Genomic DNA, 25,657 nt, shown 5'->3' with positions numbered 1-25,657 from the left:
GCTCTGTTTAATCTCTTTCAAAAGATGTCTTAAGGGCTCCCAGTGTCTTCATTGAGCGCTGGGCTTTCAGCGCTGCCCTTGTGGGGCTGTGGGGTGCAGGGGCTCTGAGAGCTCCACATCCCCCGGCTGAGCCTTAATTAACACATAGAGGCTTCAGCCTGGGCAGCAGGGATGGGAGTGGGGCTGAAATCCCATCAACAGCTCCATGAAGGGCAGGAGGAGAGCACTGGAATTCCTGCTCTTTCTGTCTCAGACAGGAGCAGCAGAAAATCCCATGGATGTGGCTCAGGCAGGGCAGAAATGTCAGCTCATTCTAAACTCCTCCACCTGCATCCTCCCGTGCTTCCACAGCCTTTTCATCTTTGCTTTGCCTCCTGGCTCAGACCCCGAGTTCTAGACTCAAAATTCTGCTTTCTCCCCATGTCATTCTCCTAGGCCAGCTCTGGAAAGATGGATGCTGTGGGAAAGAGGAGCAGTGTTCTGAATTGTGGGGCAAAAATGTGTGTTGAATGTGAATAAAGTCTTACAGCCCCAAAAGCTGTAGCTCCACTACTTTATGAAGATTTTTATTTTATCATGGAATCACAGGATGGTTTGGACCTTTTAAAGGTCACCTTGTTCAGGGACATCTTCAACTATCCCAGGGTCTCCAAGCCCCATCCAGCCTGGTCTTGGACACTTCCAGGGATGGGGCAGCTTCTCTGGGCAATCTCAAGTTATCTTAATGTTATGTTATATGTTATGTTAGTTATGTTGGAACAAGGAAAAATGTCTGGATTCTTGTAAGACAATATGCCATTGACCACACAGTAAAGTAAGAGTAATATGCCAGGAAGAAAATGGTTGCATTAACCAAGAAAATAATGGATGAGAAATAAGAATTGGTACAGGCTAAGCTTTTATCAATATTGATCTTTGCCTGCTTGTGCAGTTTCATAATAGTAACTTTTGGCTACTTTGGGCAGCATAAAACATGCAAGTAGAGCATAAAAGTAAGGACAGGAGAAGGTAATGAGAACAATGAGTGAAACAAGAAATGTTTTTTTTTTATCAGTACTCATAGATCATCTTTATTGCAAAATTCTGAGTGAACTTAGGAAGAAAATGTGTATACTTAAAATCTTAAAAATCAGGAAACAAGGCAGCATTCAGAGAAATTAACACATCCTGCACTGAGCTGTGTTCTGTACACAGAGCTGGCTGCACTGGTTTTGACTCAGGTGAGCTGTGAACATAAAACATGCTATTGGCTTTGCAAAGACACAAAAGAAAGGGAGAGGTAGGAGAAAAATGCAGAATCTCTTTCTTTTAATCCACCTTCCAATGTTTGGCTTAGCTACAGAGTAATAACAAAAGAACAGTGTTTATTTATTAACTGAACACTAAAACTTGGATTTAAATGTCTGTGGAAAGAAGAAAAGCCTAACACCTGTGCAACCAGCCAAGCTCTGTGTGTCCTTGTTGGCACTGGGATCTCCAGATTTCCAAATTGCTACCTGAGAGGTTTTCAGCTGTTCCTGGGACAGAGGAGCTGAGCTTTCCCAGGGCACTCACCACCACTCCATGCACAGAAAATGGCATTTCAGGTGGTCACAGGGTGAAATGCTGGAGGGATTTCAGGGATGTCAGTCACTCCGTGGGCCAAAAACCCAGCTGAAGCCATAAATTAGCTTTCCAAGTGTTGCTGAGAGTGGTGCTGTGGTGGTGGATACACCAGGAATGGCCAGCTGGAAGAGGCTGAGGCTCTTCCTTGTCAATAAAGCCACATATCAATAACTAATTACACATTGACATCCTGGGGCAAATTCTGGATTTTATTTTGTCAATGCATTTGTCTTCACCACTCGAGGGCAGAGGCCCCAGGGTTTCCTAGCAGGGTTTTTAATTACCTTAATATATTCTCAGTTGATGACAGGCAACTGCAGCACACAACATATTGCCCTTCTATAGCTCCTCTGGCATTTTCTGGTGGTATTGTGTGGTTGGAGCTGGTGGAAAGGATTGAATTGCAAAACAAAATGTGAAAATACATTGAATATTTTTTTAAAAAATTCCAGACTTCCATGAAAATGCAGCTATCTCTTCATTTATTTGTTTTAAATAGCTCTTTCATGTGTTGGGACAAAGGGACATTGTATTAATCGTGAAGTGTGAAATGTTTTTCTTGTTTGCTTGGGACAACAACTGGGAATACATGGATTTGCCTATTCACGCTTTATTGTTATGACAACATTTTTTTTTTTCACAAAGTATTTGAAAGCCAGTGCTATGAAAGGAATAAAGTTGGCTATAAAGCTGGAGGAGTTTCATGCTTTTGTTTTAAGCTTGTGTGTGTGAGCTTTGTCAAAATTGTGAGTCTTTCATCTGTAGTGTCTGCCTGATTCAAGGGTTCTTTTCTTGTTCAAATACCCTTTTAGTAAAACCCATTTGACTGAAAGGCTGTGCAAACACGAGCTGGCTATGAGAGTTCTACATGAAATCTTTAACATGCTTTGTCAGCATGAGGTTTTTTCAGCTGTGGTGCCCTAGTAAATATTCCCCCTCCCCTCCCCAAACTTAGTTCATTTTCTTGAAGTGCATTTCTCATTTATAATTGCTGTAATTTTGTGATGGATTTATGACAATAAGCCTTTATGCCTTAGGTGAAATGTTAATCCACTCTGGATTAGAAAAACAGTGCCTTATTTCAATAGTTACTTGAAAAACAGTGCCCTAGTCCAAGCTGTGCTACTAAAACAAGCAGCACCAGAACAGCCAGGTCCCAGCCATGCCTGAGTTTGCACTGGATCTATTTTCTGTGTTTCTCTTTCCAAAATGAGCTGCCTGTCAAGCTTTCTTTAGCACCGCTGAAAGGCATTGTAAGGAACCTCATCTTGTGACTTTGGTAGAGGAGGATGCATCAATAACTTAATCAAATCAAAATACATGATTTTTCTTTCAAATGCTGTTGTCACATGTCATCATAGCATGGGCAGGAGCTGAGGACAGGGGGGTTCATCCGAACCCTGTCCCAGCTCTGTAACACCCAAGAGAGTTTGTGAAAATAGAGCTGTTTGTTCTGTAACAAACTGTTCACATCATGCACCACACAACCTATTTTCTCTATCTGGTTTGGTTCTCAAATGGGTTTCTAGGAGGAACAAGGAGCAAAACCTGCCTTTGAAAAACTCTTTGTTCCACTGCTGTGCATTCCTGTGTTGCTGTTTTAAAGTCTGAGCTTTTCCAGCCCCTATTCATCCCCACTCACCTTTGCTTTTCTTGGTAAAAGTCTGCGTTGGCACAGAGCTCTGAGACAGGAAAATGGAGACATTTTACCACATGCCTCTGCTAAACACAACTAATAACACGCTGGAGATTTTCCACTCCACCCAAGCTGCATAATTGTTCCCCGTATGAAATGAAGTTAATTCAGTGTAATGTTTTGATGAGTAATTTTAATCAGGGCTGTGAAGAAACTGCTCTCAGGTCTGGAAATGTAAGTGCTTCCTGTAGTAAACAAATCCTGTGGTTTTAGCATTTCACTTAATTTGGTTTTTCAGATGACAGAACATGTTCCTTCTCTTTCCTTATGGTCTCCAAGGCTTAGGAGCAATTTTGTAGCTCAAGTTAATTTGTTCCTCCCTTAAACCAGGTAGAGGGGAGAGGGAAAATGTAGTTCTCACCTTTTCCTTCAACAGGGAAAGTCTTAACCTTGACTTCTTTGCTTTCACCTGTCCTTCAAACAGCAAGAGTGTGATTCTGCTGTGATAGTCCTGAAAATGAGCAGCTCCTTTGCAGGGTGGCCCCTGCACCAGTGTCCTGTTGGAAGAGCACCTGAGAAATGGGTGAGTGTGAGTGGATTTGACACATTTCAGCACAGGGCAGTGACTGCAGGCACTGGAGCCAAACAGATCCACTGAGGAAATCTCCTGATTTGTGGCAGGAGCTGCCAGGATGAATTTGGTCTGCGGATCCCAAACAATCTTTATTGCATGTCCTAAGCTCCCAGGTGCTTTCAAGGCTCTTAAATACACAAGGCTTGCTCCAGGCTAACCTTTGAAAGCAGAAAGAAGTTGCAAAAGGAGTGGTAAAAATACTTTTTGCAAAGTATTTTATTTGCAAAGTATTATATTTGCACAAGGAATTGTCTGTATTTGGGATGGAAGAACCTGATCTGATTCTTGGGTCGTCCCAGACAATCTGTGGCTAAAAAGGCCAAGGTACTTCATTGTCCAGAGCAAGTACAAAACAGAAATTCAAAACTGAAATTTTCAGTTGCTATGTTATCCACAGGTAAATTTAATATATATCATAACTTCTGCAAGAATATATAAAGGAAAATAAATCCCTAGGTTGGCTGGATGTTTATTTATTATATCAATCTTAGACTTTCAAACTCCCCTTCCCTGCAGGCTCCTGTGTGCTGCCAGGCAATGGATCACTGTGGATATATCATGTATTTGTGTGAACACCCAACACTGGTCACAAAGGCAACTCTTGGGAGCAGATTTCCTGAGAAAATGAGAATGCTTGTGAGTCAGGAATTCACATTTTAAAAATGCCCTCTGATATTTCTGTGTGATTCCTTGGTTTTATGAATTTTCTGTTAATAATCTTGTTTTCCCAGAATGTTTCCATCAAGAAAGCACAAACAGGGAAGTCATGGTCATTTTAATATATATGTAAATAGGAGGACAGTGGTGTGATGCAGAGGATATTAACATTTAGCAGTACTCTAGCATTTACTATTGGTAAGCACCATTTCACACTGCAGTTGGAAGTTTTAAGTAATGGTCCCATGAGCTATCCTGTCTCACTCTTTTATTAAATTCTTTGTCATGGATTTGTCCTTTGCCAAACACATCACCTGCTCTTTCAAAACTGAGAATCTCCAGATGTTAATTTTTTACTAAAGCAGATTCAATGTTCCCCCTGAAAAATACCATGGCAAACAAAAGATGCATGCTGTTACAGAAATGACAGGCTCCTTTTTTGTCAGGTATTCAGCAGGCTGAGAGTGCAGGGAGTGCCTGCTGAAGTTCACGATTCCTGAAGTGCAAGAAATGTCTTTTAACATTCCACACTGCAGAGAACAGGGATGTGCAGCTTTTGCTGCTCTGCAGCATCCGTGGTGCAGGCTCTACCCTGATGAGAGCAGTGGGTGACAAACTGTCCTACTTCTCTCACAAACAGTTATAGAAAACATTGCATTAAATTTCCTCAAGTCTTAAGTGTATCTTAACCTTCATTTGCTATGAAAGCTTGAAAGGACTTCAGCTTAAAGCAGTTCTCTGTAGCAATCATTGTCCCCATTTGTGCAGCATCTCCCACATGGGGGTGACCTGGCTGTTGCATCTCCCTTCATTTGGGAGGAAGAATCCCACTGCTCCTCTACAGATAAGACCTGAAAAGCAGAATTAAATGCCTTGTGCAGTATCTTAATGGGGCAGAGATGAATTGTGACCTTTGGTCTTAGCAGACCCTCACCTGCATCGCAATTCTTTTCCTTTATTCCAAAGGTTTCTGCTAAATAAGCCCAAATGGACAGCAGCATCCTGAGAGTGTGCAGTTGCTTCCACTTGGCCCAGGAAATGCTCCTGCCTGGTTGGGGAAGGTTTCCTAAAGGATTGCTGCTCATGCAGGGCTGGGTAGGGATTTATGTCACATCCAAAGTACTTGTCAAATGCTCACCATGAGAACTTGGGATATGGAGATTTCAGAAAGAGTGATTGGTCTGAAAGGGAGCCCAAGGCATGAACACTGCCAAGGTGAGTTGTGTGTACAACACATACTTTACAGAAGTAAAAAATACTGATTTTCTGTGGCCTGGATGATTTTACAAATCATTTTGGCACTATAATTTGCTCCCTAAGCTGTTTAAGGAGATACTGAACATCCATGTAAAAAACTCTTGTAGCTCAGCCTTTTCTTGTCCTTCACTGCAGAAGCTCTTCTGAGTTGTATCACCTCCTCTCACAAGCACTGTCCAATACTGCCCTTCCCTGGGTTAACCTGGTTTCTTCATTCAGCCTGTCTTTTATCACCAGCCTTTACCTTGGCTCTGTTGATAACACAGCTACAGCAAAGCAGAGGATGTGATAATATTTTAATATACTGAGTTTTTAAACATTAAATACCTCAGCTTCCATTTCCTGCAGACAGAGCAGGTTTTGATTCTGGCTGCACTGAGGGGTTTTAGGTTTGGTGGAGATTCAGGATGGACATAAATGGAACCCTTTTATCTTCTTTTCCTTTGTAAGTAACCTTCAGAGCCAGTCTGGCTGGAGGACATAAGTCTGGTGCTTCCTTTCTGTGCAGAGACCCTGGATCAACACCTGTGACACACAGCTAGGGATGGATTCCACATATTGCAGCTCTCATCCCCCTGCTGACTCGGGGACAGAGCAGACTGTGGGCTTCTGCTGCAGCCATCTAATAACCCACCATCTGTTTTCCATTTTTAGTTTAGACACAAGCAATAGACCTGAATCAAAACCGTGGTTCCAGACCCTGTGAGGATTGCTGGAAATTCTTCTGAGTTTAATAATTAAATAAATAATAACAACAACAAAAAATTAAATTATTTAATCTCTCAGCAGAAATCCACAGAGCTGTGCACGTGCCTGCAGACTTGTTACCTCATTCACTCCAGCCCCTGCTCTGTCAGGGCTTGTTCCTTGTCACATCTCAAGTCTCTACCAAAATCTCTGCAGGGCAGGGACTGTGTATGTTTGCCTGGTCATGTATCTATGGGAATAACATAAAGTACTAATGGTATTAACAGCAAGTGTGAAAGGCAATTTGGAAACTGGAGTTAATTTGGGAATTTGGCTCTTCAGTTCACCATGAGTAACCAGGCAGAAAACCGGGAGAAAGAAGAAACCTGTCATTAAATGTAATTAAAATTAAGATTTGAAATGAGAACTGTCATGCAAGTCATAATGGCTATCAAGGGAATGGCCAGTGAAACCATTAGCCATGGGCCAGCTCAGTGCACCCCAATGTGGCCACCAGGAGCCCTCCTTCCCTATGGGCTACAAGCACAGGTGATGTGACCATGTGGGCATGGCACAGGGCTTGGGCACAAAAGGAGGAGTGTTGGGCTGCAGTGCTGTCTGTGGAGCTTGTTTGGGATAAATCCATCCTGCCAGGGGGGAGCAGTGGCTCAGAGGGACCACTCCTCCCCCTGGTTCCTGTCCTGACCTGGTTCTCTCCCCACAGCCTCAGCACTGCCTGCTCCTCTCCAGCTCTGATGGTGCATTCCCAGCCTGCTGGCAGCCCAGCAGAGGTGTCCACCTGGAAAACTGAAGGAGCATTGATATAAGAGAATAATATTATCAAAATGCAGGATGTGAGGGTGAGGCTTTCCATGGACTGTCTTGGGCTCCTGAGGACTGAAGAGTCATCAGGGTTAAACTCTAAAAAGGAGCTGGTTCCCAAAAGACCTTGGTCTTTGTCTGAAGTGGTGATTTCAACCTTTGGCCTTTGTCAAGTGGGAAAAGTCTGTTCTCCTGGTGTTCATCACTTAGAGACAAAAATAGCTGCCCATGGCAGGGGTCTGGAACTGGATGGGCTTTAATTTCCCTCCCAGTCCAAACCACTCTGTGGTTCTATGAATATATCAGAGGGTTGGAAAGCATTTATGGAGTGAGCAGGTGGCTCTCTCCACAAGGAAGGCAGTGACTGGGCCAGTCTTTTGCTCCCCAAACATTAGGCATTTCCTGACTGTGCTGGGTCTATGGCATGCAGCTTTTGTTGTTCTGTTTCAAGTCTGTGGAGCCAAATGCTGCCTTGGGATTCTCAGCAGCATCTCAGCAATGGAGCAGACCTTGCAGGGGACTGTGTCCCCTGTATGGCTGCAGGGACCTCTGCCAGGTGCTCCCAATCTCCTTGGGCAGAGGCCCTATTCCCATGGAATTCCCAGGTTACAGGGATGAAGCAGAGCTGGATTTGCTGCAGCTGGGGGAAGTCTGGTGGAGCTGCATGGCTGGCTGCTGGCAAAGGGATGAGAGAGTTTCCCCTCATTTTGGCACAATGAATAGTTTGATCTGGTTTGGTTTCCCCTGACGTGGTGAACAAGCTGACAGCACTCATCCAGGGTGAGTGCCAGAACAGGAGGGGAGAGGAGCAGCAGAGCTGCTGAGAGTCACAGGGATATTATTGGGACTGGAGCAGGCTTCCCTTTAGGTCTTACTTATGTTTTAAACCCTGGATGTGATCTTGGAGTTGGTCAGAGGGAGTTTCTGCCTTCCCACCTCCATCCCATGAGAATATCTGAGCTGCTGATCTAAGGAACATTGCCATCCCAGAGTCTCTGGAGTATCCTCTCCCAGGAAAACAAGCCTGTGGCTCTGTGCAGGGTGAGAGAGGATCTGGGCACTGCATTCAGACCTGGACCTTGGGATGGAAACACTGAGCTCTGCACAGCCCTGAGCACAGCTCCTCACAGCTCCCTGCCCAGAAGCTGGGTGTCCTCTGCCAACCTTCAGCCGTGCCCAGAATGTCACCCAAATCCACCCTGCTCCCTGCTCCCCACTGCAGGGAGCTCAGAATCACCATCAGGATGGGTGGGTGTTGTCCTGGCCCAGTTTTGGACAGCCTGGTCAACAGTCCAGCACTGAGAATACCTGCTGTGGAGATGACCCTGCTGAGCTCATCCAACGTGAAGGAAACTGGTTTTGTCTGAGTCTCCCAAGGCAGGAACAAAAAGTGACTTAATAATTTTAAAAAAAGATGTTTCAGCTTCTGCCTGAGTGTTGCAACCTTCCTGTTATTTGCTACATCATTGTTCATCCTGGCTGGGGAGGCTCAGGGAGGGCAGCCCTGTTGTTTAATCACTTGCCTTCACTGCTCACTTGTGGTTAATTCTTGCTCCTCAGCACAGCAAGTGGAATGCAGTAGTGCTGCTTTGCATTACCGCCCTGGAGCTGAGAACCAGGCCAATATCATCAAAATTCAAGGCATTCCTTTCCCAAACCCACTTTACATGGAAAAGTACCCTTAACTCTCTCTAGCCCTAATACCAGGCTTGAGGGCCTCTTTACCTGCCAATGATGCTGGGCTAGCTTTCAGCCCAGATAAATCACAGGCAGCTGGGGAATGGGTGGAGGCTCTTGTTTCACCACTTGAAAGGCAATTTTTAAAAGTTGGTTGGAATTCAGCCTTTAATTTTGCACCCACAGATTTGAGCCCGTAATCAGATGTGAGCTGAGATCTGCAGATCTCATCTGCTGCAGCCCCACCACCACCTCCTGCCTAATCCAAGGGAACAGTTAGGTAATTAAAGGTCTGAATGTCTTCAGCTTTTCCCACCCCTAGTTATGGGCAGAGCATTAAAAGGCTTTGGGTCCTCTGCACAGTCCTGGGTGAGCAGATTCCTGTTCTCCTTATCTCATTCCTTTGGGATCTCTAAGTGCTTTCTCATTTATCACAGGCTGCTTTCCTAAATTAAGTCCTTTGATATGTTGCTCCAAATGAAATTATTATTGCTGTTATTGTTGTTATTAAAATTTTTTTGTTTTTTGTTATTCAAAACTCCTAAGCCCACATGCTTCCAAAAAAATGAGACTTCATTTAGTGAGGATTCTTTAAAATATGTTTATTTTGTTTTCCAAATCCAAACTTCAGGAAAATTTTGTATGCAGCATACATGGCTCAGGGCTGTGCCTGTGGGCAGCCAGAGCCTCAACATTGCTTCCAGGGGAATATTGCTCCACACAGCCCTGCAGAAAATTGTTATTTTTATTGGCATTTGTGCTGCAGCAGAATTTGGAAGAGGGCATGGAGGAGCTTTATGGCATGGTCTGCTTGTTCTTGTTGTCACTGGTGGAAAAAAAAACCAGACAAATTTTAAAACTGCAACCTCTATTCTCTGCATAACAATGGGGGAAATGGTGCTCTGCTGCCTTACCTGAAATGTCACTGCACATCTTGAAGGAAAAATCAGGGAAATAAAATGAAAAAAAAAAAAAAGGGTTTTTTTCATTTCTTTCCTAAATAGATGTAATAAGTACAGAAGAAGAAGGTATACTTTTGCTGGGTTACTCCTTGAAGAAATCACTGATATTTGTGTTTACTGCTGGATCCCATCATATTAGGTCTACTTAATTCACAGAATGGTGGATTTAACTCACAGAATGAGTTCTATGCTCAGTGGAACAAAATGATTGGACTTTGTTTGAAGTATGTGACTTTCACAAGTGCTGTTTTATTTTATTTTATTAAGAAAAAAATTAAGTCTCTGCACAGAAGCAACTGATGCTTCATCAGGTTTGGATGTGCTGTGCCCTCTCCTCTGTGACTGTGATCCCAGTGATCTGATTCCCAGCTGGAAGTGAGTGCTGTCCCTCTGCCCCAACACTCCAGCCATGGCTGGTGGCAGGAGACTGCCCCAGAGGAGCCAGCCCAGGCCAGCAAAGCATCACTTACAGTCAGGCAGGGGAGGGGAGATGCATTCTGCTCTGGGGCTGTGCTCTCAGCAGCAGTTCCCAGCCTACATCATGATTACTATGTCCAGTAAAAACATTTAGATTTTCTTTTTAAATAGCTGGGCATTGAGCTTGCTTTTTTTTCTTTGTTTCCTGACTCATATGAATGTATCAGACAAGGTCTTTTTCCTCCCCAAAGCACTCTGTAAATCTCTTATCATGATTCCATCTTGGTATGCTTCTGGTTTTCCTCTCCATCTTACCCTTCATTGTGGAACCTGCATCATGCGTACATTTGAAATAATCACATTTGTATTTCTATGTCTTGAGATTCATTTTCATAATCATATTTGTATTTCTATGTCTTGAGATTCATTTCCCTCTTTCCATCCTTTTGCTTTCATTACCTTGCCTTGTTGCAATTTAGATTGTAAAGCCTGTGGGGCAGAAATTTTACATCTACCAAAACACACTCAGGGTGATAAGCAAACCCCAGTGCAGAAGGCACGTTGTGTATCCTCATGGGCTGCTGGTGTGCTCACTGGGAAAAGTTCTTTTTTTTGCAGATGAGTGCAGAGCATGGAAATGGAGTGGAATCTGTATTTCATAGATTCATTTAGGTTGGAAAAGACCTCGTTAAATGCCATATAACATTTATTCCACATTTGCTGGCCTGAACCACTAAGGCACATTGCTGAGGGCTGTTACCTCTCCCAGCAGTGGATGTGGTGGGAGAGGCTGTGCAGGCTCCTTCCAGATGCAAGACCCTGTCTTAGGAATATCCTGTTTTATTATTTATTTAAAGGATGTTTTCATGACACTGCAGTTTCTAACCCAGCACGAAATAATAGCGGGTCTGTTTGGGAGGACGTGTTTTATTTGGCACATTTTGGGGAAGAGAAGTACAAAGGGAGAAAATAAAGTTGCAATGTTTATGGCAGCTGGGCTCTCTGTCCATTGGTAACCACTCACCACAAATAACTGCTTGCTGCTGCCCACACGTGATATTTTAAGGCCAGAGCTCTTAAAAAGAAGCTCTTAAACATCAGCAATATTTAGTGCCATGCAGCCTCCTGGCCACACATAGTGACTGCAGTGTTTTTTATGAAAATGAAACTCATCACATTCTGGGCTTTGCTGTAAGACCTCACATCAATCACTCAACCCCAAGCCATGCCTCACACCTTTTCAATTCCCACAGCCTTGCTCTTTCCGTTATGTTGCTCTCAATGTCTCTTTTTTCTGCCTTCTTCCTTGCTGCCTTGAGGAAATCTCCTCTCCCCAAAGCTGTTTGCTGAACAATCCTCCTACTGATCTGGAGGAGAGAAGGAAAATCTGATCAGGTTCAGAAGGCAGATGCAATTAGAGCACAGTTATTGACTGTTACAATAAAAACAAACATAGGTAGTACAAAGATCAAGCAGCACACAAGACAAGCCAGGGAAAAAATATTTTTGCCCACCACAAAATTAATGGTGGGACTCACTTCCACAGGATATTGCAAAGGGCAGAAATAGATTTTTTTTTTTAAAATTAACTAAGAAAATGAATGAAGGCTGGATTCTTGTTGTGCAATGCAATAACTCAGGTGAAAAAGCTGCTGAGAAAGCTCCCAGGCAAATGGTAGGAGCTGGGAGGACCAGGAATCCACTGCTGGTCCTGTGGGATGGATCTGACTCAGCCACTCTTACCTGCTTTTCAGTCATGCCACCCATCAGGAATAAAACAATTACAAAACATAATTACAAACTGCTACAGACTGCATAAATGCAGTTAATTCAAGGGATTTGCCTTACTGTTGAAATGACCCAGTTCTTCAACCTTTTCATCTCTCAGTTTCTTCCTTTATGCCTAATACTATCTTTCTCCTGCCCTGGTAATGGTAAGTTTTGTTTTGCTGCTCCTCAGGGCCATGCCTGTGGCTTTCTGTCTGTAAAGTTGTGTCATGCAACTAAAAGTACAGCAGTTTATTCATTTGCTTTTGCTTCCTCCCATTCCTTGACAGCCCCAAATGCTCTGGCTCTCTCTTGCCCCTTAGTGCCCTCCTCTCTACATAGTGGACAATAAGCAGTGCAGAAAACCTTTCCACCAAGCAGGAAGGGTTGGAAGGGCATTTCCAAAGTGCTTGGTCCCTCATACAGACCCTCGTGGTGCAACTGGGGCTCAACCAGCATTGAGAGCTCAGTGTCTGAAAACTCTTCCCACATCTCTGTTTGAATTTGACCCCTCCACCCTATGGTTGTTTTGAATTAGGGTTTTGGTCTGGGATCACTGAATTACATGACATGAGAATACATATTGCAAACAGAGCACAGTGCTGTTGGTTGGCTTAGCCAACTCCATCTCTTGAGGCTGGGAGAATGCAGGATGCAGGCAGCTGAATTTCTTGCAGTGAGACAGCACCTTCCTCTCTAAGGCTGTGATATCATGAAGGAAATGCAAGATAAGCCACAGCTTCAGCATCCTCCTTTATCTTGCCCCTCCTCACCCTTGGTGCTGGTGCACAGAGACACTGCTGAGCTTTGTTTGGTGCCCTGCTGAGGATGCTGGGCACAGGACAATGCCCAGTGCCACAAGTCACCAGCTGTCCCACAGCAAAGGCACCCACAGTAAACAACCAGGGACAATGGGGGCTCTGGAGAGGGGGAGTGGCTTTGTACCAGGGCTGGTGACTGTACCTGAAGTGACAAAGGGACAATTCAGCTCTTTGGGACTGCATGTGGCAGCATGGCACAGAGAGAATGAGTGAGGAGAGATGAGCAAGGCTTGGCTTGTGCAGGCTGGCACATGATAACATTATTGCTGCTGTCATTTGATGGTGGGTGAAGAATGCAGAAAGAAAGTGCTTTTAGCCAGCTGAGTTAGCATATGATGTTGGTAAGGTTATTTTATGGCATTTTCTGCTCTGGTCCCTTTTTCTGTCCCCTGCAGTCTGGTGGAAGACCACTCTGCTCCTTTCATCTGCTGATATTCCTGCTTACCAGGCAGCACCAGGATGCTGCAATTCCTGCCACACCAGCACCAGTGCTGGCCCAGGTAACTGATAGCTGAGATCAATACACCCAGAAATTTTCAATGTGGCTCATGTTGGGCAGGCTTTGAAAACATCAAAACCTAATACCTGGCCTAAAGCATGCAGAATGGAGGAAAGGTAACTCACACCTGAGGAGAGAAATGGTCTGGTGGGGATTTATAGCTCTGGATAACTCTGCACAGCACACAGTGAGAAACCAGCAATAGGCACCTGGGCTTGAAGATGTTGATTTGTGCTCTCCATGACAGGCTTTGTGAAACCAAAATCTGAGTGTAAATAGTAGCAGATAAAGAATTTTTTTTAATGGCCCATTGCCATGAAGAAATGGAGCTGGGCAAGCAAACAAGCAAAGGCAGCTGAGAGAATGAAGATCCCATAACTCACAGTGCATTTGTTTACTTACTTTGGCATGAGATGCAGGTGTGAGCTCGGTCTTTGTTTCTTTCTGCAGGCTGGAAAGAAACCTGCCTGCTCCTTGCCATGCAGGTAGCATAACTCTAGTACCAAAGAATATTCTTTAGACACATTTTTAATGAAGGGACACATGCCTTTTGGAAAAAAATAAGTCCCAGGATCAGCTAAAGTTGAATAAATAAAACCTGCAAACTGTTTCATGCAAGGCTGTAAGGATGGTTTTCATTTATTCACCTCACCTCCCCCTGAAATAACCTAAACTGAATGTTCATGGATTACTCTCCCCCAGTTTTGCTTCCTGGAATAGATCTTTGCACATTTTCACCTCTCAGGTGTTGCAAATCCCCACGGGCTCCCCCTGAGTGCAGACTCTCTACATGCTCTCTTCTGTTAGTCTTTTGTATTTTACACTTTGTAAGGATTTTTTTCACATGCAATTTTTGATTTTAGACACTTTTAGTGCAAATTTAATGGAATCACAGAGAATTTGGGAGAGGGCAAAGTGTAAGAGCAGTAGTGAGGATGGCTGAGTGAGCCCATGCCAGAGCTGCTGGATACAGAGCAACTGGTTTTGGGGAATAGTGGTCACATCCAGCCTTAGGAAAGGGAGTTAAGTTTTCAGAACTAAATGGAGCTGTGGGGAAGCCCCTCCTGGAGCTCCAGGTGGAGGAGGTGTGTGTGCAGGAGCAGGAGGTAGGCTGAGTAACCTGAACACCTTTCCTGTGGGATGGATAATAGAGAAAAGCAGCACTTGGGGAAAGTACCTGGGTGGACTGACAGAATTATCTTGTGTGTGAGGATGCAGAGCTGGAGAGGGAGAAAGAGGAAGAGCAGGCAGCTGCTCTGTGGATGCTCCCTGTATTTGGCTAATGGTGGTAATAAAACAGGATTAGCTGCTAGCCCTGGATTGATGGCCATGGCAATTGCCAGACACCCTGCCTCCCTTCTGTGAGCACAGGAAGGTGGCTGCATGTGGGAATTGCTTCTAAAAGCTCATTAGCTGGGTGTTAAGTCTCATCAAACAGTTAACATTTCAAACAAGTACAACCTGGGTATAATTGCAGCCTCTCTAAATTTGTTTGCTCCATTAATACCTGCCACATCAATTATTTAATTGCTCCTCAGTTGTTTGAATGCTTGTTTCAAACTGGACCTTACATGGACTTATTTGTTTGTTTCTGACCAGAAGATAACAGGGGCTTTTAAAACCAGAAGTGTTTTCTGCTTCATGAGCCCTGTAATTTGCAGGTAAGAGATTAAGTGGGAGACAGTGAGAAGGGTGAGCTTTGGTTTGATGCTGCAAGATCCATGGGGAAATTTCAAGGCAGAGGACAAGCCCAGGTTTGAGAAGATTGGGGTTTGGAGGACCTGGTTTGGGTGTCCCAGATGTGCCAAGGAGTTCCCACCAAAGCAAATGGAGCCTGAGTCATGCAGGAGATTTCTACTAGTGTTTATTCCAGCAACAGGAGAACCATAGCAGCAGGAAAACAAACTTTGGGAGAGAGGACAGATAAATGAGACATTCCTGGGCAGCAGGAGTGAGTTCCACAGGGATGCCAGAGGGGGGAGAGGGTCGCCTGCCCTGGAGCACTGGGGGAGTGCAAGAGGGGTGAATGTCCCTGCCAGGCTGATAAGGAAAATAATAACCAGGAAAAATCTTTATTAGTGCTGACACAAACATTTTTGCCATTTCTTACCTCAGAATGTTTGCTCTTATTGCTGTTGGTTCTTTCTTTTTCTGGCTGCTGTGTCTCTGCTGAAAGTTTTGTGGCACAGATGGCTCTCTGTTAATTTCTCTGTATGTCCTCCAGGACAGCTGCTTAAATTTTACATTTTTTAAAACTGACACCTGTGTATGTGAGTACTTATTGGAGAGGGCAATAAAGTGGGCTGGCAGGTGAAAGCCCTCCTCTTGATCTCCCTGTGCTTATCTTTAATGCTTTTAAGCATAGAGAATCAAAATAATTAATTAAGGTGGCATTTCTGTGGTCAGAGGGAGAGCTTTGCTCTGGCTCCCAGCTGCCATGTGAGCAGGCATTTCTGTGCAGTGCATATGTGGCACTCTGTGCTGCTGGTGACCAGAAGAGGGGTTTATTTTGGAAACTGCTAATGGCTTTGTTTGCACATTTATTCCCTTTGCTGAGAGATGCTGCAGACTGTTACTGTGACCTTTTGTGTTTCTGTGATAAGAAACTGTTCTGGAGAAAAGCAGGTCTGATGCTTTGGGCATCCAGGGGCCTTTGGAAAGGCTTCCAAACCATCCAGGCAGAGGGAGGCAGGATGCTGACTGCAGCTGGAATCCACAGGCTGCTAATGTTTGCTAGGGTAAATATTTGGAATGTAGGTGTAGGAATTGAGAAGAAATTAGGTTGATGTATATATTTCTTCAAGGCACTGGGTTGCTGGTTTGGAGAGCCCAGTTCTGGAGGCATCTCCAGCTATGCCAGGGCTGCTTCCAGTTTGTTTCCTGTAGAGCAGAGGGATGCACATGGAGGAGAATGTGCCTTCCTCCCATCTTCAGTCAGGAACCTTGCAAAGCTGTCAGACACCAGCTGAAAAGGGGCTTTTGGTTCCTAGAAAGGGAAATGGCAAACCACCCCTGAAGACAGAGCAGCAGCACTCAGTGTTCCTCTGTCTCCAGGTCCTCTCTTAAATATAGCTGCAAAATAATTCAAGTTTAAGTGTTAATTTTTGTATAAGAAGCAAACTATAAATTGTTCTTGCTCTTTATTTTGGCACCAGATCTGTAAACAACAAGGTATGTCATACTGTCTTTCTAAATTAACCCCTCAAAAGTGACTCTAATTTACTTTCAAGTTTTGGTAATATTGGTTTCCATATATGTTCTCAGTTTCTAGTAGTAAAAAAAAAAAGAGTCTACTTATATGAATCATAATTTATGACAGGGAAAATTGAATTATGAAGACATCTCTGCTGAAAGTACAATGTGTTTTTTTATTATTATTGTTCTTGGTTAAATAAGTAGCTTGCAACTGGTCACTTAAAGAAGAAAAACAATGCTGGTTGCTTTTTCAGTGGCCTTTTCAGCTCGTGCATGTAATAATATATAAAATGAGGCATATTTCCATAGCTGCCATTCTGGAGTGAACAAAGCTTGTTATTAGCTTGTCTAGCCTGGTTTGTTTGATTTGAACTTCAGTCAGGGGATGAGTGCATGCTTGACATTTCTTCTGCACTAAAATGTCTAAAGCAATGCCAGCCTGGGCTCCATTATGGGAAAAGAGTAAAATCCATCCAGTATGTTCATGAGCAGCTATTCTGACTTTTAATATACTTACAAAGTATATAACCACTTTGGCTGCTTATGCAGCCAAATGTTTTTGATGTCTAAAAGAAAAAAAAACAACCTAGTGTAGGTTTTCTTAGATATGGAAAACGTACTAGCAAAATCCATATTTGTTTTATGTGGCTGAGCCTGTTTATATTGCCCATGCTGAGGATTATATGCCTTTAAATAGGAGAGGAATCTTGTCCACAGCTGTTCTGGGGAGCCTTTATTATAAAAGATGACACAGAAAAAGTGAAGAATTTTCTTAATGGGAATGTTAGTAATGTGAATAGAAGATCTGTGCTTTTAGCTCAGTTTTTTGGACTCTGTAAGTACTTTAAGTACATCCCTGACCTGGTTGCTGTTGAACAAATAAAGTGAGTATATCTTTGAGGTTATTAGTTTCAATGGGGCTCACATGTGTGTTCAATAACTATGTGTGATAAAAGCTCTGCTGAATTCAGGCTCCGGGTTTGCTTTTAGGTCAGGAACAATGCAATTGTCCAGCTTGTCCTGAGAACTGGACAAAACCACTGTGGGTGTTCAAAGCAGTGTTCTCCAGGCTGAAAACTGTTAGAGCAATAGACAAAGTGAGTTTCTGCCTCTCAGATTCCCTGGAGATGTCTGATTAGGCTGATGGCTCACCATCAATAGATATCATCATCATCAGATAATCCCAGAATGAAAACATCATTAAGGTTGGAAAAGCCTCCAAGGTCAGTGAGCCCATTATTAACTGAGGCCACCCATGTTCCCAGGTGCCACATACACACATTTTTTAAATCTTCCATCTTCCATGACTCCACCACTCCCCTGGGCAGCCTGTGCCAATGCTTGACCACCCTTTAGAGAAGAAACTTTTCTTAATATCCAGTCTATACTCCTGTGGCACAAACTGGGGCTATTCCTTCTAGTCCTGTTATTTTTTACCTGGGAGAAGAGGCTGATCCCAGGGATATTCATCCCTTCAGATGTCACTGTGCAAGCTCCAGGCAACTCTTTTAATTAATGGCATTATTTATGTCTCCCTAAGTATGCCCAAGCTTTTTTTTTTTTTTAAATTATTTTTTTCCACAGCAATTAATTAATTGCAAGGCTAATATTATATATTATATATTATATTTATAACATTATATATAATATATATTGTGTTATATATAATACATATAATTATATTATATATAATATATACATTATATAATCTATATAATTAATCTCAAGGCTAATAAAAATATAAATGGCAGTGAGTATGACCAGAAATCAGTGTGCACAAGTGGCCTCTACCACACACCTTCATGCTGGCTCTGCTAGAACCCTGTCAGGGTCTTTCCCCCAAGATGTGTCCAAAGAGGAGGCATCCAGGCTCTGTCCTTTTCCAGCAGCAGGAAGTGGTTTCAGAGTTCCTCCTTTGGGTTCATGCCACCCAAACATGGATATTTTTCTGGTAAATACAGCATGCATGCAGCCTGCTTGACCTCAGTAAATACTGTGTGAGCGTGTGTGTGTAAACTTGAGGCCAGAGCACAGCTGGTGACTTGGAGAGGCTGCTCTGGCAGCAGGGCCCTGCCATCAATCACAACCTGCTCTTAGGGTGTCAGCCCTTGTGAGCACAGCAGCTCTGTTAGTCAAAACTCCAGATGAGGAGGAGCTTGCTGGTGACAAAGCAGCACTGCTGTGTGATGTAATTCATCTGTGGCACTGCAGTGTGTGCATAATAACAACAAATCCTTATCTTTCCCCACATTAGTCACTGTCAGGTTTTTTCCCTAGTGGCTAGCATGTATCACTTGAATTTTCCTAACTAGATTGAGTCCCAAAAAGTTGCAAACTGCCCCCTGGCCAGTTTGTTATGGAGAAGAGACTTAACTCTCTATTCACAAACTGTAAATTTGTGTTTCCTTCGTGAAATCCTTACTTGGGGATGTCCATGATGTCTTTAAACTCTGTCTCCAAGTCTTCATATAAAGGTCAAGGGTGGCACCTATTAGTCATTGTTTTCCTTAACACTTCACATCAGACAGTGTAACTAACATTTTGCTATTTATTATTTTGCTCTCTGGTGGAATTTTTTTTTTTTTCTGAAGATTAACCTGGTCACCCAAACCAGACATTCTTGTGATGGTTCCTGTCAGAACATTTTCAGTAGTGGCCCAGTAGTGTTAAATATGGAGATGAAGCAAGGCAACATGGCTCCAACTAAGTTAATTGGAAAAACTCCCATGGACTTCAGCAGAATCATGATTTATTGTACAGTTAAGAAAAGCTACATGAGAGAGAAGTCTTTAAAAAATTATTAGAGAACAGTTATGATCTCGCATGTCAAATGTATTTAATTAGAAGAATTTTTCCAGTACCTCTAGAGATTTAGGGACATGCAGCAGGACCTCTTCTGTTTGGAAAATACTTTGCCCATTGTGGGCACTAGGAGAGGAAAAAAATTGAAATGATCTGTATCCAATTGCAGTTAGAAATGTAATACAATGGGATAGGACTGAGACCCACAGGGAAGCAGTGGCAGCACTCCCACTGACCTTAATGGGAGCTGGACTCCATCCCACACGGCCTCAGAGAGGTTTGTGGGGGGAAAAGGAGTCGACTGCAAAGCTGAAAGATGAGAACGAAGGAACACATGGATTTCAAAACTCTGTGGCTCAAGTGGGGCCAGAGCCAGAACCTGCTGAAGCAAACTCAGAGTCAACGGTCAGGCAGCCTTGGTTTGACTCATTCTGCTGGCTCTTTTGTTTTGCAGAAAGTTTTGTTGGTTTGTTTGTTCCCACTCTTAGAAAATACCTGTTTGTCAGCAGCTAATGCACATTAGCAGCTCCTCTGTATAACTGCTACACTGGGTTTTATCCAAAATCATGGGTTTTATCCAAAATTAGTGTGTTTTCACTAAGGAATCCAGCAGGAGCTGGTGACCTCCACTCTCAGCAGCTCCATTCCCAGAGGGGGATGTCTCCCTGTGGGCAAGGGCTGGAAAAGGCTGGCAAAATGGGGTCTTACAGTGGTGAAGTTTCTGTTGCTGCAAGTTGAGGCAGATCATGGGGATAAAAATGCTGCTGTCTCACTGGCTTTGAAGACAGCAGACAAATGACAAGGAGGTAAAATTTGCTAGAGGTAAAATCTTTTCTGGGTTTGAAATGCAGCTCAGGAAAGGCTTGATGGTGAAAAGGCATTTCCTTTATGTAGAGAAAAAGGAACACCCAAAGGGCTGCAGAAAGGGAATGAAAATACCTTCAACCTCAAGAGGGCCAGCAAAGGCCAGAGAGCTCCCAAGCTGCTCTTGCTTCTTTGCCATTTTGTGAACTTATGGAGAGAGTTTTCCACCACAGTTCAGTTCACAGCAGTCTGGTTTCTGATGTACAAATGTGGGGAGCTAAAGGCAGGACAAACACAAAGCCTCTTCTGGATAGCAGGATGAGCTTTGCTCTGTGCCTCTCTCCAAGTGATCAGTTCTCCAAATTACACAGAAAAGTTTCCAGAACTTTGAGCAAAGCAGAGCTCACCAACACCAGCTCCACAGGGAATTAGGAGAGTGTTCACTCCCAGAGAGCTCTCAGAGAGACAACACACAGGAGGAGCCCAGCTCCTGAGCAAAGGGCTGCCTGTGCTTCCAGAAGAACTTGCTAGAAGCCACAGTGCATCTTGGAAGGAGCAGGGATCGTATTTCAGCCCTGGATTTTCGGCACACGTTGTGACAGCCCGCGGCAGACATGCCAGGAACTTCATTCCCTAAATCACATTTCTTGCAAAGGAGGCCTCTGTGCTCAGTAGTAGTAGCATTTGTTTCTTCTTTTTCTTGGCTGCTTTGCTTGGAAGTAGTGTAAAGACTTAACCCTGGTGAGAAGGACCTGCAGAGAAATAATGGAGTATGTGAGAGCTCCGGCTTTTGCCTTGTTAAATGAAACTTGGTCTATATAAACACCCTTGAAAAACCCACTGGTAACGCTGCAAACATGGGATTCAGCAGTGGGCTGTTTTCATTTAGCCTCTTGGCAGCATTTTTAACAAGAATATGTTTTTTTGCAACTTTCAAACCAGACACATCATCTTGGATGAGCTATAATGGTAATAAAAGCATTGCAAATATCTCTATTTCTAACCCAGGTTTTGCTGGAAACATCTTACTGCTCAGAGGAGAAATAGAGCCTTCATGTACTGAGTGTAAATTGCTTAGAATTGAGCATGTTCTTGTCTTTACTTACACCCCAGCTCTACTCTTAGTGTTCTTTGCTTGGCTCAGTATCACCCCCCTTGTTAAGGGTGGCTTTGCTTTCATCCAGCTGTGCTGCTGCAACTTCAGAAGCTGCTGACCTGATGTACTTTGCCTTTTCCCTCTGAAGTGTGTGATGTGTTTAATGCAACAGTATTTTGTATACACAAAGGCTATCATCACCCCAAATTACCTGTTTGTAGACAAATGTTTCCTCAGTCAGTTGCTGAGGGTGAGAAAGATCTCTGCTGTCAGGTAAGAAAAGGCCTCAGTCTGGTGCAAGGTCTGCTTTGAACATTTCTGAATGAGTATTTTGCAAAAAAATGTATATATGGAGACATGGTGCTCAGCTTGATTATAATGGTGACCCTAAAAAATGTAAAAAATTGTGGTGGATATAGTAATCACAGGAAGAAATTACCCACTGATTTGTAGAGCAGACATGAACAGCTTTAATTCAAAGCTTCAGCTTCTACCTGAGATGCTGAACCCCATCATCAACTCATCACAGCCTCATGTGATCCTCTGTGTATCCACTGTCAGTCTAAGTTTAGGCAGGAATTTTCCCTCACTACCATCTAGAAAGTTACTCCAGAATCTCAACAACTCAAAACTTTCTAACTTCCATGTGTTCCACATTTTCTTGTCATTGCCAGCTGGTACAGTTTGGCATAACTGTCACTGTAAATCCTGAGCAGCACAACTCTATTCATTGTACCAGTGAATTCAGCCTTTTTTTTATTCTTTTCTGTTCTGGTGCCATTCTCCCTGAATAGACATTCCCATCTTCCTGTGTTTGACAGTCCCTTCCAGTCTTATGCTATCAACAAAATTCAACATGCTCCTATTTCTTGTGCCAAGAATTCTAGTGAAAATATCTAACATTAATCTAATATTACTATTAAGCTAATTATCTAATAACCCAACACTCAGTGTCTGGGAACTCTCCTGTTCAACTCTCTCTATGCTGATGTCCCTCCTTTCAGTTTGAGATGACACCTCCAGCTTCCCTAAGGATTTCCTTCTGGCTCTCTGCTAAAGAATTGCTGGAAATGCTGGGCTCTGCCCATTCTTCTGCTCAAAAGTTGGGTGAAGATCAAAAAGCACATTTCTTTAAAATATACTGGTCATAGAATCACAGAATGGTTTGGGTTGGAAGGGACCTTAAAGCTCATTTTGTTCCACCCCCTGCCATGGGCAGGGACACTTTCCACTGTCCCAGGCTGCTCCAAGCCCTGTCCAGCCTGGCCTTGGGCACTTCCAGGGATCCAGGGGCAACCACAGCAAATCTGGGCACCTGTGCCAGGGCCTCACCACCCTCATAGCAAATAATTTCTTACTAATATCTCATCTAAACCTGCCCTCTGTCAATTTGAAGCCATGCCCTCTTGTCTTGTCATTACATGCCCTTGTAAAAAGAAAAAAAAAACCAACAAAACCAGAACTCTTGAAGCTGGGGCTGTGTCTGAGGCAAAACACATCATAATAATAAAAAAGTTGAATAGTGCCTTCTGCAAAATTGCTGAGTTTATAAGGATCATAGCTAATGGGATGTTTATCACCACGAGCCCCCAGTACCTCATTGCTTTGACTGAACCCTTCATGAAGGTACAGATTTGCTGTGCTATCACACAGCTGCTGTTTACCACTGCAGTTTCATTCCTTGAAGATGTGGCCTCTGCACTGAGGAGATTCCTCTTCTTTGGAGCAAAGTTTGTTCTTTGGGAACGCTGACCACAGATGCAATGTCACCATTGACCAGAGGAGAAGTCATCACTGCCAACCATGTTCACCACTTGGAAAATCAGAGCCCTTGTTCCTTTACCTCTGTCCCCCTTCACCCGTGAAGTGAGCACCAGTAAACCAGAGCCCTCTGAGGGGTGCTTGGGCCTCAGCAGGACAAAGAGCAGCACCATGGCCATGCTGGGGCCTCAGCAGGACAAGGAGCAGCACCATGGCCGTGCTGAGCCTCACCAGGGCAAAGAGCAGCACCATGGCTGTGCTGAGCCTGAGCAGGACAAGGAGCAGCACCATGGCTGTGCTGAGCCTCACCAAGACAAGGAGCAGCACCATGGCTGTGCTGAGCCCCAGCAAAGCAAAGAGCAGCACCATGGCTGTGCTGAGCCTCACCAAGACAAGGAGCAGCACCATGGCTGTGCTGAGCCCCAGCAAAGCAAAGAGCAGCACCATGGCTGTGCTGAGCCTCACCGGGGCAAAGAGCAGCACCATGGCCATGCTGAGCCTCACCAGAGCAGCACCATGGCTGTGCTGAGCCTGAGCAGGACAAGGAGCAGCACCATGGCTGTGCTGAGCCTCACCAGGGCAAAGAGCAGCACCATGGCCGTGCACCATGGTTCTCCCAGCCCGAGTGGGGCTCCAGGAAGCGGGCAGGGGCTGCCTTTGTGCTCTGCCATGGCTCACAGTCACAGCCAGCCCTCATGCCGGAGCTGCCGTGCCCCAACACGCCGCAGCCATGGCGGCGCTCCCGGCTCGGCCTCGCCCGCGCTGCTCCTCCGCAGCCTCCCCAGGGCCAGTGGAAAATCACCATCAGCTGTGCATTGTTTGCCTTCAGCCCTCCCGTGCCAAACCCAACAGGAGTTGCCTGTGAAGGTGCAGGCAGGCACAGGGCAGCCTGCTCGCCATGCTGCTGCTGCTTTGTGGCTCTGCAGCCCGGGGCTCTCTGCCCTTTGGGGGCTCTGGGGACAGCAGCAGCCCTGCCACACCAGGATGCTCCAGGTTTGTGTTGATGCTGCCGTTTCCCAGAGTCACAGGATGTGCTGAGTTGGAAGGGACCCATCAGGACCATCAAATCCAACTCCTGGCCCTGTGGAGGACATCACAACGATCCCACCCTGTGCCCAAAGTATTGTCCAAACACTTCCTGAGCTCTGTCAGATGCTGCTCTGACCACTGCTCCTGTTCCAGTGCTCAAGCACCCTCTGGGTGAAAAACCTTTTATTTGTACCAACATAAACCTAAACCTTTCTATAAATACCTAATTTTAATAATGTTTGATGCAGTGCTGTCCCTGCAGTGAGTGCAGGCCAAAAGCACAACTGACCATGCTTTTTAAATTTTTTTTTAAGGCTTAATTATAAATAACTGGCTAACTGGCATTCATTTAGGTTACTCAGAAAATTCCTGTAAACGTAGCAAATTTACATTTTACTGGCTATTGTGTGCAGTCTCTCCCTGTGCATCACCCCATGCTTCTGTGTGTGACAAACCAGCAGTGCAAAAGGGTTCTGGTGTGGGGAAAGGGCCCTTTAGTGGAGCAAAATTATAATGAGGTTTTGTGGCTGAAAGCTGAAGCTGAAGAATTCAGACCAGTAATAAGGTGTGCATTCTTGGCCACTGGAGAATTTAATATCTGAAACAATTTGCCTAGGGATATGACGAATTCTCTCTTTGAAAACTTAAATTAAGATGGGGTTATTTTTTTCTAAACAATCTGGTTCAACCAGAAGTTATGGTCTTAATGCTGGAGGTTCTGGTAGCAAGTACCTGACCCAGGTGATGGAGGAGTTCAGACGAGACACTGCAAGTCTCCACTTGGGTGAAATGAAATGTTTTAAATGCTGTACTAAAGCACTGCTTACCTTCATGCTTTAAATCTTTACTCAGTCTTTCCTGTATGAAGAAGTGAGGGGAAAGTGAGAACAAATGGCATTTTCTGAATTTTTCTCTGATGTACTTTTACTTCTGTATCTATTCCTCTAATAGCTTCTCACTGATATTAAATATAACTCGGCTTAAAGGGAATTGTCTCACCCTTAGAGAGCCTCCTGATCCCTTTTCTTGTCCTGGGGAATGGGTTATTGCTTGTCTGATGGAACACCAGTGCTAAGGGATAATTCACCAGGAAATACCCCAGGCCAAGCAATGAACTGCAAAGCAGCCCTCTTTCTACTCATTTTCCTGCAAAAACAATCCTTGTGTGCTTAGATATTTAAGGAATGCAAAATACAGTGGTGGTAGTGACTTTTGGAGCTACTAAGTATATTTTTCTTCTCTTCCCTTAGCATAGAGGGGAATTTTACAAAAGCCCCTATGGTGGCCAGGGCACAGACCTCCCTGGCTGGAGCAGGATTTCTCCTTCTCCTCCTGGCCTCTTGTAGAGGATCTGTGGCTGAACTGCAGTGACATACAAACTGCTGCTGCCTGCTCAAGTGGCTCCTGAACCATGAGCCCCTGCAGATGAGCTGGGGAGGGTATGGCAATAGAAAAATTCCCTACATCCCTGGGAGTACCTGGGCTGGCAGGAGTCATCATCATAGCAGTGCTGAATAATCAGCAACAGG

The 25,657-nt window shown here is 44.2% G+C and overlaps 1 protein-coding gene and 1 long non-coding RNA gene across 2 annotated transcripts in view; one reads left to right on the top strand and one right to left on the bottom strand.

Annotated features, from left to right (window-relative positions):
- ATE1 (arginyltransferase 1) overlaps positions 1-25,657 on the top strand; it is a 233,826-nt gene that overhangs the window by 86,804 nt on the left and 121,365 nt on the right. The gene's annotated exons all lie outside the window — the stretch shown is intronic.
- LOC306805211 lies at positions 19,167-21,720 on the bottom strand. Its single transcript, XR_013775149.1, has 2 exons — positions 21,550-21,720; positions 19,167-20,994 (listed from the first exon to the last, which is right to left on the bottom strand). It is a non-coding gene; the product is annotated as an uncharacterized lncRNA (long non-coding RNA).

The sequence above is a fragment of the Erithacus rubecula genome, assembly GCF_903797595.1.
Source record: "Erithacus rubecula genome assembly, chromosome: 9".
NCBI classification, from domain to species: domain Eukaryota; kingdom Metazoa; phylum Chordata; class Aves; order Passeriformes; family Muscicapidae; genus Erithacus; species Erithacus rubecula.
The sequence above is the reverse complement of the archived record's forward strand: the minus strand, read 5'-3'. Positions and strand labels throughout refer to the sequence as shown.